At 39.7% G+C, this 14350-nt stretch overlaps 1 protein-coding gene across 2 annotated transcripts in view; it reads left to right on the top strand.

Annotated features, from left to right (window-relative positions):
• glra3 (glycine receptor, alpha 3) overlaps positions 1–14350 on the top strand; it is a 118449-nt gene that overhangs the window by 1929 nt on the left and 102170 nt on the right. The gene's annotated exons all lie outside the window — the stretch shown is intronic.

The raw sequence follows: 14350 nt of genomic DNA, 5'->3' as shown, positions 1-14350 counted from the left end.
TTCAGTAAAATATATAAGATGACGACATCTCAGAAGCAAAAAGAAAAATAAGGTAATTTGGAGAGCATATATTGTGCAGCTCGCAAAATTCTAGGGTTGGGTATTGATTTCCGATTTCCTCAATCAATTCGATTTCAATTCACAACTTCACAAGACTTCAGTTTGATTCGATTAAAATTTTTCTCGATTCGATTTGATCCGCTTCAATTCAATCGATATAGATTCATTATGGAACATCAATTCTTCTTAAAGATCGAGGGCATGATTAAAAACGCCACAAACAAATTCCAAATTAAATTTTGCGGAGGCAGTAACTGGTTAAATGATTTACTTTATTAATTAAATTAACACGTGTTATAATCACTTAAGTGTTACATAAACATTGACATCAGCAAGGATGAGAAGAAAATATTTCCATAATTCTAATTCAATAATTGTAAATAAAGATTCCGAATGGTCTTAAAGTGCAATAGGTCACGTCTTTCATACATGTAAGAAAATACTTTTAAATTCATGTGAGCAATACATTTAAAGAAAACATAAAGATACAAGAAATAGGCTTTAAAATTCGATTCTATTTTATTTATTTTATGGGAAAAAAGAGATATTAAATAATTGATTCATGGTTTTATCAATCGATATCAGGGTCAAAAAAGAAAATCGATTCGATATTGATTATTCGATTATTTTTTTTGCCCAGCTCTACAAAATTATGTTTTAAATTCAGCAATAACATTGTTTAAATCATGAATATTTAATATACTAAATATAAATCTTTAATATACTACATGTGAATGTATTTTAGTTTTCCCTCCTTGGTGACAAATGCGTTCACATTTAAAAATATATATATATATATATTTTTTTTTTACCAGTTTTTGGACCTGTCCTGTGTGCTTATTGTGTAGTTGTTGTATTATTTTCTGTCTAGACAGTAATTAATAAATAGTAATTAACTGTTCCATAGTTGGTTATTCTCTGCTATAACAGATTCCAGCCAGACTTCTGTTTAAAGCATACTTATTCAGGTATTTCACAACTAAAGTTAGCTCATAAGTTAGCATGGCTTCTCAGTATTCTGCTGTTATCTTTAGTGTTCCATGATTAGCATCTCGACCTCATTGGTGATAAATAGGGATGTTTAATACCGCTTTTTTTCAGATCGATACCAGGAAGAGTACTGTATTTTCACGACCATAAGGCACACTTTATTATTGGGCGCAGGCATGGTAAAACATTCGCTAGCTTAAAAATACGGTAGCATGCTTTCACGCTAACACAGTTCGGTTGTACTTTATTAAAGTATTTAACAATGTACTCACAATACTTTTGATTAATCCTCATCCACAAATCCTTCAAAGTCCTCATCTTCTGTATCCGAAATGAACAGCTGGGCAAGTTCTCCATCAAACACGCCAGATTCCCTCTTGTCATTGTCAGAGTTACTCTTGTTGTTGTGCGGTGTTGTGCCAAAGTATACTTACTTAACCCCCGTAAAAAAAAATTATCCGCGGGTACAACGCATGTTTTTCAATAAAAACATAGAAACAAGGTTTTTTTCGCAGGGAAACAAAAGAAAAGCAAGCACTCGCTTGCATTCTTCAGTGGACTCCAGGTGCATTCAGTGACCACGCACATAGTAGGAAATTTCAGAAATCTAAGAAAAAGCTCAGACGACTGAATGTTATTGTTTTTCGGCTTTGTTCCAGATGTTCAAAGTTTAAATACTTGTTTACAAGGAACATTTTCAAAGAATCTCCGCTTTTCTGCGGTAAAAGTTATAAGATCCCGTGGCAGGGGGATAAATTTATTACGGGGGTAAGTTTTGGCACAACACCGGCTCTACTGGGTTGGCGTGCCGCATGCCGTGTTCTTTCAGCTGAGTCTTCTCATTCCTACCTGTCTTCACTTATGTCTGCTTTTCCTGTATAAAAGCGATGTCTCAGCGGTACATGTTCCCACACAGTCAGTCAAGCAGAGCACTTATCGAAGTCGCTTAACATTTACATATTTTGGAACTCGCTGCACACAAAAGGCACACCTCATTATTAGGCCCACTGTTGATTTTTGAGAAAATTTAAGACTTTTAAATGCACCTAATTTATGGTCGTGAAAATACGGTACACATTTTTTCTTCATCACCAATACCAATTATTGAAAGCACTAGTTCTATTGATTCATAACATTTTGAAAAAAAGACAAGATAATAATTTAAAAGAAAGACCTACTGTACATATCTTAATATAGCAGTTTTCCTTAAAAGTGCATGAAATTTGTGACAATGTTCTTTTTTTTATTAGTTCATAAAATATATATTTTGTATACTTAGTAGAACACCCAATAAAATTAAGCTTTTTGTAAAATACATTTTCCCCCCAAAAACGGAATTAATACTCTGGAGTGACATATATATATAAATACATATACATATATATTTATACTCATACTATATATATATATATACAGTACATAACAAAATTATAAATGCAACACTTTTGTTTTTGCTCCCATTTTTTATGAGATGAACTCAAAGATCTTAAACTTCTTCCACACAATATCACCATTTCTCTCAAATATTGTTCACAAACCAGTCTAAATGTGATAGTGAGCTCTTCTCTTTTGCCAAGATAATCCATCCCACCTCACAGGCGTGCCATATCAAGATGCTGATTACACAGCAAATCGGTCAGTGTTAAATTTCCAGTGTTCGATCAAATACTCAGTAAGCAGTGTTATTCTAACACTGTTAGGATAAAAAGTTACACTGTCAGTGTAAATTTCCTTGAATGTTGGAGTGGATGTTGGGTGTAACCTGAATAGTACGACCATGAGTGTTAAATTGACCACACCCTCGTTTCCGGTGAAGGAGAAAACTTCCAAATTTCCACCGCACTGTTGACATTTAAATAGCGATGCATCCAGTTGTTGCATTTGGGGCGAGGTGGCTCAGTGGTAGAATGGTCATCTCCCGACCCTGAAAGCATGGGTTCGATCTCTGGCCAGTGTGAATATGTCAAAGTATTCTTGAGCAAGATACCGAACCCCTAGTTGCTCCTGATGCCATGTCAACAGTTGTCAAAATCTGAAGTGCGTTGAGGGCCATGTAAGGAGGAAAAACGCAATATAAATCAAGTACTATTAAGCAGAGTAAAGTGTAGTTTGTGTTAAATTTTCAACACTGACACTAGTGCAATACGCCCATATGTGTTTAAACACCAGAGTAAAGTGTAGTTTGGCAGAAGTAAATGTTTAACACAAACACTAGTGTACAGTACTTTCAACACTACTTTGTGTTTACCAGTGTAGATTTTTAACATTATACAGTAGTGGAATAACACTGGTTAAGTGTGAAAAAATTAACACTTTGAAAAGTGTCAGATTTACACTCATTGGTGTAAACACATATAAACACTTTTCTAGTGTTAGATTTAACACTGAGAGTATTGATTCTAACACTAACAATTTTGTTGTTTAGACACCATGATTAGTGCACAGGTGTGCCTTAGACTGCCGAAAGTAAAAGGCCATTCTGAAAGGTGCAGTTTTGTTTTATTGGGGTGCGGCGGACTCAGAAAACCAGTCAGAACTCAGTACTGACTGTTTTTTTTTTTGGAGTCCCCAGTGTCGGATCGGGACTCGGTGTCGGCAGGTCCTCAAAATCAGGAAACTCGGGTGTAAAAAAATGTGATCCTTACATCCCTAAAAAATATGGTACTTTAATCTAAGCTTTACTGGAAATATAGGCTGGTTGTTTATACAATAAAGGACTAAACAAGAGGACATTGCTTGTTTTGAACGTTTCAAAAAGTCCCCAAAAAGTGTCTCGTTGGGACCAAATTTTCTTTAACCAGTGGTGATTTTAATGCAGAACAAGAACATCTTCATTTGAATGATGATGATGACGTTGATGATGAGGTTGATGCTGAGGATGAGTCAGCCGGACTATGCCGCAGGAGATCTGTTAGAATGAGGAATTCCTCCTGTAAGTGGAGCAAACCATTCCTAGCGTCCAAAGGCAGCGTTCAGACTGCAGGCATATCTGATTCCAATCAGATTACGATTTTTGTGGTTGACTGTCCACACTGTTTTTAGCAAGTGTCCGTCCGGTCTAGCCCTTTTCAGACTAAGCCAAATTATTGACTTTTCCTGAAAATCACTTCATAGTCCAACATATCCAATTTGATTAAAATATTAAATGGTAAATGGAGTGCACTTAAGTAGCGCTTCATCTTCATCATATGTTTTCTGAGTTGTCGAAGCCTACAATGGCCATTGATGCAGCATACTAACGGTACCGCACAGAAAGGTTTCTCAAATAACTTACTTTATATGCTCCAGGGTCCCACGCCGCCACCCTGGTGTTTTTCTTTGGTTCCATCCCATTTTAAATCCATAAACGTCATGAGTGCTCGCTATTGTGGCTTCGTACTTGATAATGCTTCTCACAAATGCTAACCTAGCCAATAGTATTGCAAAGTGAGTTAGTTTCCAAGGTTCGCCAGCGTCCGCGTTTGCAAATTCCCTTGCGTCTGTTGTTAATTGCATAGTGGCCAACTGGTTTAATTTGGCTCGGTTATTGCACATTTGGTGGCGTAAAACCGTAGTAATAGTCCTTATGGCAAATGCTGAATGGCTAACCCCAGGATTACACCGCACTCTTACGGCGCAGCCGATTTGTTTCCATTCTATCAGCTTGTTCAAATTACAGCTGCTGCGTATGCGCAGCGGATCGACTGCGGCGCACCTATTTTCTATTTTTGCCGGACGACGCATCTGTCGGCATCCGTCAAATGGAAAACTAGCACAGAACACATCAAGCGGGACAGGAAGACCGACGCAGTTTAAAGATAAAAAATTCTGGTTACTTTTTAGAATAAAATACTCGCCAGATCTTATTTCGCAATCATGTCAGCAAAATGTCATAATGCTTAATTAACGCTTAATTCACTGCAGCAAAAAAAGAACGAGGAAAGATTTATAATGGAGGTGGATCACACAAGACATGGCGGTAAGTTGTTGGCGACAGAGCTGCCGGACCGCAGATGTGCGCAGCCGGTGAGTTTTGTCCATAAAATTGATGTGTCCGGAGCATGCAGTCAAGACGCAGCGGAGCGGAGACGCAACGCACAAGCATGCGGTGTAATGCCGGGGTTAGCCTGCACGCTACTTGTAGGAGTGAAAAAAAAACAATTTGGAGGAGTCGCCGTATCGGGAGGAGTGAGTCTTGCTCTGTGCTATAGTAGATACCGCCTTTCTGTTGCTGTTGCACATAGGGCCGCCATGTTATGTGTGTTTGACTCCAATAAATTTATTAGAACCTTTTTATTTATTTAGCGATTTTAAAGCGGATTGTTTTGTTACAAACATCATACATGTAGCGATGCTAATTTTCTCCCTTTTCTGTCTAAAGAGACCACAAAGAAACCCTAAGAAGCATCTTAGTTAGTAGTGGTGAATGCCAGCGGAGTCCGTCATCAATAAGTGTCTGTGCGGGAACACGAAATATTGGTTCCGGCAACTTCCAGGTGCCGCAAATATGTTTTAGCTTTGACGCATGCATTTTTGCGTTGACCAATTTTTGTGTTCGACACAATTGACTTTGTCTACTTTTTTCCTCAGCCCAAAACCAATGATGTAACCCCATGCTGATCAGCGATTGCAGTGGGGGGAGGGTGCTATTTTGCGGTCATTTTCACGTGATGCATTGGCACTACATTATGCTATATGAAAATCCATCTCTACTGTATGCCCATGCCAATCTCTGAAAATATAAAAAATTATCGTACCAATAATTTGTATTTTATGGACATTAAATGAATGAACAAATGATGTTGTCATTGTCACACTGTCAAACTTTGTGGACATGTTTGCGCCGGTATATCATTAGAGTAATATTCGCGGCTTAGTGAATAGGTCGCCAGCAGTGAGCAAGTTGCGGGTGCATATGTGGAGCAATTTTTGATGCTGTCAGCGGACGCAGCACATTCTTAGTGCATTTGGCCTTGAATCTCTCAAACACACACACATACACACACAACAAAACATAAATTACAATAGGTAATACAAAAGGGGGGAACAGCACCCAAATAACTTTTGTATAGTTAAGTACATCAGCTTTGAAGAGCTGATCCGGTTTCTTTTGTTGGAAAACCTGCCCTGTTTTGGAGAAGATTCTCTTAGGAGGCACTGACATTGCTACAATGCAGTCTCTATAATATGTTATATTTATATATAACTTATTATATATATATACGCTACGCGAGTGCTGGAGTGTATATATATATATATATATATATATATATATATATATATATATATATATATATATATAAAATATATATATAACATAATTCCTGCCACCTGGGGAACCCATGTTTATATAAAATGACATCGGGCAGGTCTCCTACCGCCCGAAGATGGCTGGTATATCCTCCAGCACTCGCGCGTAGCCCGAGCGAATGAGGAAGACATTCAGAAGGCAGTAGATAATTTGCCTTGAATGGATCAGCGATCCAGATGATGGATGGATGGATGGATGGACTCTGTTTGGTCCTTTCATCCCTTTCTGTGTCTTATCATGAAGTTTGCATATTGTTTTGCCACTAAAGATTTACTGCTATCTCGGCATTACCAGGCTAACCATAACCCTAAGAGCATATAAGCAAGAAATCGTAGTACTAAAAAAAAAAATGAAGAAAGCAGGGCTCTATCTTTTTTTCCTTTTTTTCTGGAGAGCTCAGTATTGTTCATTCGGTAATTTTACTGATTTGACATGTCATCATAATTCCTTTTTTTTATTTTTTTATTTTATATATATATATTTTTTTGTATGTGGGTGAGTATGTGTATGGGCGTGTGTGCGTGCGTGTGTGCGTGCGTCTGAGTGTGTGTGTATTCATTAGTTCTCCTAAAACCTATTAAAAAATCCCATACCGTTCACCGAAACCGAACACTTCAGCCAGAGTCGTGAGGCCGTCAGGAGACCTGAGGAAGGACCAAAGAAAAGAAAGGAAAGTGAAATCCAGCACCGACCAGACACCACCCACCGGGCCACCAACCAGAGTCCTTCATCAACCCCAGAAGCATCTAAATTCCAACAAATCAGGGAGACCTCAAGAGACCAAAGGAGAGACTGAGGAAAGGAAAGAAGGACAGACGAAGCAGAGTGAGATCCACAGACACCAGCCTCCACCGATTCAATGACCTGAGGAAGAAGCAGATTGTGTCTGAGTTTCGATAGATGCTGGTGTGGTGGATCTGGCATGCATGAAAATCTCCACCAAACAGGGGAGCCGTCGACCCCTGCCAAGACAGAGCAAGCGCAACACCTCAGGGCCCCCCAGGCCGCGGCAGCGCCAAAGGACGACCCCCGGGCCCCGGCCGGAGAGCAAACCCAGGAGCAGGAGCGCCCAACACGGCCGGCGCCCCCAACCCAACGCAGCAGGACGGGGCACTGCAGGCCCGCCAGGCACCCCACCGGTCCACAGCCCCCGCTCCCCCCCACAAACCCTCCGCCCGCCATCCACCCCGACCCAGCCCCAGCCGCCCCCAGGCCCCCAAACCCCCAGACACCCCCCACCCCCCACACACACAGTTGTGTGGTGCATTAAAATTGGAGGGCAGTTGTAGGGCGAAGAGGGTATTTCCACCCTACCCCCCCGCCGCCCCCCCCCAAGTGTGTTATGTGCCCTATATGTCTATAAAAGTGTATTGTGCAAAACTAGTGCAGTGAGTTAAGAGGCGCGACCAGCGGGGCCCCCGCCAACCGGGCGGGGGCAGGAGGCGCACCCACCCACCAAACCCCCACCCACCCCCGGGACCCCGGCGGGCATATAGGACCAGCCCGGCGGGGCGATAGGGCTTGCTCGAGGTGCCAGGAGGTCCACCGGAGCGGGGCGGGCACAACACCAACCCACCCGACCTTCCCGGCCCCCGGAGCGCCGAGACCCGGGCCACGGATGAAGCCCCTGGCCCAGGAGAGGGGGAGGAAGGCGGACAGAGGAGGGGGAAAGGACGGGGGAAGGAGACGACAAGAAGGGCAAGGGGCAGCGGCAGGGCCGCAGAGAGGGGGGGAGAGGAGGAGGAAGGGTGACGAGGGAGAAGGGACAGGGAGGCGGAGGACGGGCGGGGAGAGGCGAAGAGGGAGAGACAACAAGGGGGAGGAAAGGGGAGGGGAGAGGGAACCACGGGGCACCCCGGCAGCCCACAGGCCCCGAACCGCGTCGCCGGGCCCAGAGCGACGGACCGCGCCTGAGCGGCGCCGCCCCAGACACCAGGGAGAGCCCCGCAACACCCCCCAAGAGACCCAGGGAACGGCCAAGGCGCACCCAGCAGCCAACAGAGGGGCAGACCCGCCCACGCCCAGCCAGGGGGGGACAGCACCTATAGAATTAACCCACTGGGAGTCAGTGAATCCGAATATTAACCCTTAGTGCCCATTGGAGGCTCGATCCTGTTGGCAGCAACTGGGTTCCTGACTATAAAAACACAACCATTAGTTACAAATTTCCAAATACAGAAACATCAATGTAAGTTTTCACGATGTGGTGGCTCTCGCTAACAGGCAGAATTAAGTAACCAGAATAAGGTTAAAATATTCTATATACGTAGACCATGTTTCTATAAATTTTGATATTTGGTTTTTATTTGAGGCAGATATTTTTTACATTAAAATGTGATTTATGAGGAGGTTAGACCATTGGTTTATATTCAGAGTTTGTTTATTTTTCCAGTTAACAAGAATTGTTTTTTTTGTGATAGTAAGGGCTACAAGTGTAGATTGAAATTGTTTACGTGGTAAGTCAGTTGTTGTTAGGTCACCTAGCAAACACAAGTTTGGAGATAAAGGTGTCCTACAGTCCAAGATATCGGAAAGTTTTTCTAAGACTTTAGTCCAGAAATACATAACCGGAGTACATAACCATAACGCATGAAAATAAGTGTCTGTAGTGTTTTGTAAACATTGGAGACAAATGTCGGAGTCTGAGAGTCCCATTTTCTTCATCATATATTGAGTAATGTTTGTTCTATGAATAATTTTATATTGGATAAGTTGTAAATTAGTATGTTTTATCATATTAAATACGTTTTCACAAACTTGAATCCAAAAGTCAGATTCCGGAGCTATAGACAAGTCTGTCTCCCATTTCGAGATGGATAAAAAACATTTTATCAGTATATGAAAGTAACTTATATATTTTTGAGAGTTTTTTTGTTGTTGTCGGAGAAAGCTTGGTAATATCTTTAGCTAAAACAGGAGGTTGGAGCGTACCCCGAAGTGTTGAAATTTGTTTCTTTATCATACTTTTAACTTGCAGATAATGTAAAAAAATTCAGTTTTTTATTCCATTGCTCCAAGTCACTATAAATGCTATCCAGAAGTGGAGTAAAGTTTAAATGAATTAAATCAGTTAATTTAGGTGAGATTTGTATGCCTAAGTATTTTAAATTACCTATAGGAAATGAGTAGTGTGGGTCCTGGCTTGCAGGGTTCCATGAATTTTCTGTAATAGGTAGAAGTGTTGATTCTGTCCAGTTAATAGAATAATCTGACAACTTTGAGAATTTAATTATTAAGTTAAATACTCCCCCTAACGAAATAGCAGGCTTTTCTAAATAAAGTAAAATATCATCGGCATATAGATTAATTTTATGTTCTGTTACCCCAGAGTGAATTTCTTGAATCTTTCTTTCCTGGCGTATGGCTAATGCAAGTGGCTCGATTAATATTGCAAATAATGAAGGGGACAGTGGGCATCCCTGTCTTGTGCCTCTCTGTAGAGTAAAACTCTGAGAAATAATCCCATTAGTAGTAACTATAGCTTTAGGAGAATCATATAATACTGAAACCCAGTGAATAAATGACTTCCCAAATCCAAATTTATTTAAAACAGCAAAGAGGAAGGACCAGTTAACTTTGTCGAAAGCTTTTTCTGCATCCAATGATACAATAACTGCCTTTTTATCATGCCGCTGTGACATGCTAATAAGGTTAAAGAGCCTCCTAATATTACAAGTAGAGTGACGATCTTTAATAAAGCCTGTTTGGTCGCTATGAATGATTGTCGAGATTACTGTTTCTAGTCTAGATGTGAAAGCCTTAGTGATGATTTCAATATCAGTGTTAATTAGTGAAATCGGACGGTAACTTGATGGAAGAATGGGGTCTTTTTCTGGCTTTAATAAAAGTTTAATTGCTGCTGTATTCATGTGTGAGCCTATGTAACCATTAGTTTTAATTTCTGTTACTACTCTTAAGAATAGTGGAGCAAGCATTAACTAGAAGTGCTTAAAAAATATAGCCGGATAACCATCCGGGCCAGGTGCTTTGCCATTAGGCATACTATTTAGAGCACTGTACAACTCGTTTATAGTAATTGGCGCATCTAACATATCTTTATATTCAGTAATTAACTGAGGTATATTTAAGCTACTGAGGAATGCCTCAATATGCTCAGGGTTAGGCTTGTTAGTTTCTGAGTATAGGTTGCGATAATAGTTATAAAAAATTTGATTAATTTCTTCTGGTGATTGTGTGCATTCACCAGTTGTCCCTTTAAAAGCCGCTATAAGAGATTTTTCCCGATTGTGTTGAAGTTGGTTTGCAAGAAATTTACCTGATTTGTTATTATATTCAAAGTTGTTGTATCTCAATTGTTGTATTATGAACTCTGTCTTTTTAGTTAGCATATCGTCTAACTGTATTTTGGTATTTTGTAAGTCAGTCCATATTTGGTTATTTGGGTTTATTGCGTACTCATCCGTCAGTTGTTTAATTTTATCTTCCAAGTCTTTTTCTAATTTTTGATCCTGTTTCTTTTTATAAGATGAATATGATATAATTTTACCTCTAATTATTGCTTTCCCAGCTTCCCAGAGAAGAGATGGAGATAGGTCTGGAGAGTCATTTATTTCCAAAAAGTCTGCCCACTCTTTTCTTATAATTTTGTCAAACTCTGCATCGTTTAGCAGTGAGATGTTAGAACGCCATGTCGGTGGTGGTTCAAAGGTATAATCAACTTGTAGGGAAAGGGAGACTGGTGCATGGTCGCTAATAACAATAGGATGCATTTTTGTAACAGTTTTATCAGCAATAGAGTTATTTGTAAGAAAAAAATAAATTCTTGAAAAAGAACAGTGCACAGCGGAAAATAAGGTAAATTCCTTCTTATTTGGGTTTTTAAGTCTCCAGCTGTCGACGAGGCCAAAATCATCCATATATTCCCCTATTACTTTAGTAGATTGTAATCGCCTTATACATGTTGTATTATTAGAACACTCTATTAATGGATTTAAGACCTCCGATAATAATAGTAGAGTTCGCTGCTAATTCAAACAGCTGAGAGAAAAATTCATGGAAAAAGGCCGGATCATCATTATTAGGGGCAGATAAATTACCAAATGTATATATTTTATTAAATATAGTCACCTGAATAATAATGTATCGGCCCTCTGGGTCTGTTATTGTATTATTTAGAGTAAAGAATAAATTCTTATGTATGAGTATACAGACTCCTCTTTGTCTACTGTTATAAGGAGCAGAGTACGCTTGGCTAAAATTCTTATCAATAAGTAATTTTTCTTCAGATTTTTGTAGGTGGGTTTCTTGTAGGAGGCAAATATCTGCTTTTAATTTTAAGAGATGGTCTAAAGTTTTTATTCTTTTTGCCTGTGAGCGAGCGCCACAAACATTCCAGGAAACCAGAACTAATTTATGCATACAAACAATATAGACTCAGTCCTGTGTATATATCTGTATAGGCCATTTGTCAATATTGGCATGTTATAGGATAGAATCAAAGTGATTAGGTGATTTATGTAATTTGTGTAAAATATGAGGTAACGTGTAAGTAAATATAACAGTGAAAAAACTAGGGAGTGATAGATTACATGAATTCTGTTATCTATTGCGTGTTCAAATAAATCATAAATAAGATCGATGAATAAGTTCCTTGCAAGTTTTTATTTTAAAAGCTTTTAAAAGACACAGAATCAAGCTCACTCGAAAATTGGTGAAAAGCTCCAAGTGTGTGTTGGATTGTGAATCTTTAGCATCTTTATACAAAAGGTCTTACATTGGGACCTGCCTCCTTTGAATCCTTAGCAGAGTTGTGACAAAACAGGTACAGTCCATATCTTAGTTACTTCTCGACTTTGGAGTTTTTGATGTAGACAGGCTCTTGCCCTCTGAACCCTATTAGATTTTACGACAGGATGACCTGATGACCAGAAACGCTGATAGTATTTTAAACATCCTCTTCAGATGAGTCAACAGAAACCTTTTAGCCCACTCCTTTCTTACGGAAAGAGAGAGGACAGAGTTCAAAGAGATCATTATCACATCCTTATACATCTGGTGATTGAGTTAACATAGTAATATCTATTTCGACACATGTATAACTAAATTCAAAACAGTTAAAATATAAATTGAAACAGTTAAATGTCAACAATCCTTCAATTGAACTCGAAAGAGTTAAAAACAGACATTTAAACCTTAAAAAACAATTTTTAGAGAAAAATTCCAGCGGGATCTTCTTCGGATGTCGCGACAGCGGGCATCACTGGAGAAACCACAGACTCCACCATCATATAAGAAGACTTATTCTGTACATCCTGTTTTTCAATAGCTGCGGTAATAATTCTTTGGCAAAGAGAACGAATACATGGAATACAACCGCATGTGGTTAAAAAGGCGGCAAATACAGCAACAGATATCAAAATTGAGGAAACTAAAGTTTTATAGCGGCCAAAAATATGCATCCAATTATCCCATACCGAAGTGTCTATACCAGAATGCTCTTTCATTTTTTTATTAAGTGTCCGGAGTCCTTCAATTGCGACAGTTAAACTTCCATCTGGTGCTGTGTTATTTGGAATAAACGTACAACATTGATCTCCAAACATTGAGCAAACTCCGCAACTCAGCAACATATCCAGTGCAATTCGATTTTGGAATGCCATCAAAGATGTGGCAGCCAACTGGCCGTGTACAGCCTCAAAACCAGATTGAGTCCAATTTCCTAGCCTTTGGACATTATAATGTACATAATTAATTCTATCTACGTTTTTGTTAATTGTACACCACCAGCAAATTAGAGATTCAAATCCTGAGGCTATCTGATCAGCCAATTTGTATTCATCTAGAACTCCTCTAGGTACTCCAATTGCATCTATGTAGGTGGGAACATTTTGCTCTTACCAAGAAGATCGTTTGACTCTCTGAAAAGAAGGAGAAGATTTTGTTTCCCAAGTATCAACCATTTTTAAAAGGTTATCAACAGATGTGGGGAAAACTTGTACTGGCAGAAGGAGGGTAATGAGAGCACAATATCCTTGCATATTAATCGGTAAATTATCAAATATTCGGTCATCCCCACACCACCACCAAATGTCGGCTCTGGATTGAGGTTGGAACTTTCGCCCCACATCTATTGCTGAAATGCAGTGAGTGATGTGATTTAGTTTTCCCAATTGTTCCCCAGTACCTGTCATTTTAATACATGAAAAATTACCATCCGCAACTTTACTTGAAAATACTGGTTTAGTGGTCTGCCAATTTACGAGTGGATACACCTTATCCCATTGTGAGCATTTAACATTGGGGACAGTTTTATTCATAAGTTCCATTACACAGTGATCCTCTATTTTAGCAGGGATTACTCGCAATAAAGGTCGTGGTCCCACGCACACTACAAAGTTTTTGCCAGAGGCACGCGCTGCTTCGTTTGCCAGCAGTAGCCAATTACTACTGCCGCCGGACAATCCTGTTGTAGCACGAAACCACTCAACTACACCATCAATTGGTACACTAACAGCTTCTACCCCAGTTTCCATTGTGTATTTAGTCATTTTTGGTTGTTCTAACTTACTCATAGTTTTATCTACACAAACTAAAATTGGAAAATAGGGATCAGCTCCGGAGAACCATGCCCATAACAATAGCCCGAAACAGGAGGTTTTATTTAGAGTTACATTAGGTGGCCGCATATTTCCATCAGGAAAAGCAAAAGTCAATTCAAGTTGACCTCCCATTTTACGTAGCGTTACCCTTTTGCTAAAGAAAATTGCCTCCACGCTTGATCCCGGTGGCCAGTATCGTCCGCTTTGGGTGGTTACAAAAGCACTCCAGTCTAGTCGTAAAACATGTCCTGTTAAATACCACCAATACTTAACCCAAAGACTACCTTTTGTGTGCCTCCCACTTTTAAATCCCTTCAAAGATTTAATGGGAATCTTAACAGAGGTGTTCGTGTTTGGGGCAACTGTCACAGCAATTGAGTTATTATAAGTCCAGGATATGATCCAGGGAATGTGTGGGGATTTACTATCTCGCTTAACACGATGTGTTGTA

Source organism: Vanacampus margaritifer, chromosome 7 (genome assembly GCF_051991255.1).
Source record: "Vanacampus margaritifer isolate UIUO_Vmar chromosome 7, RoL_Vmar_1.0, whole genome shotgun sequence".
In the NCBI taxonomy this organism is placed as follows: Eukaryota; Metazoa; Chordata; class Actinopteri; order Syngnathiformes; family Syngnathidae; genus Vanacampus; species Vanacampus margaritifer.
This window is presented reverse-complemented; position numbering and strand designations above follow the sequence as displayed.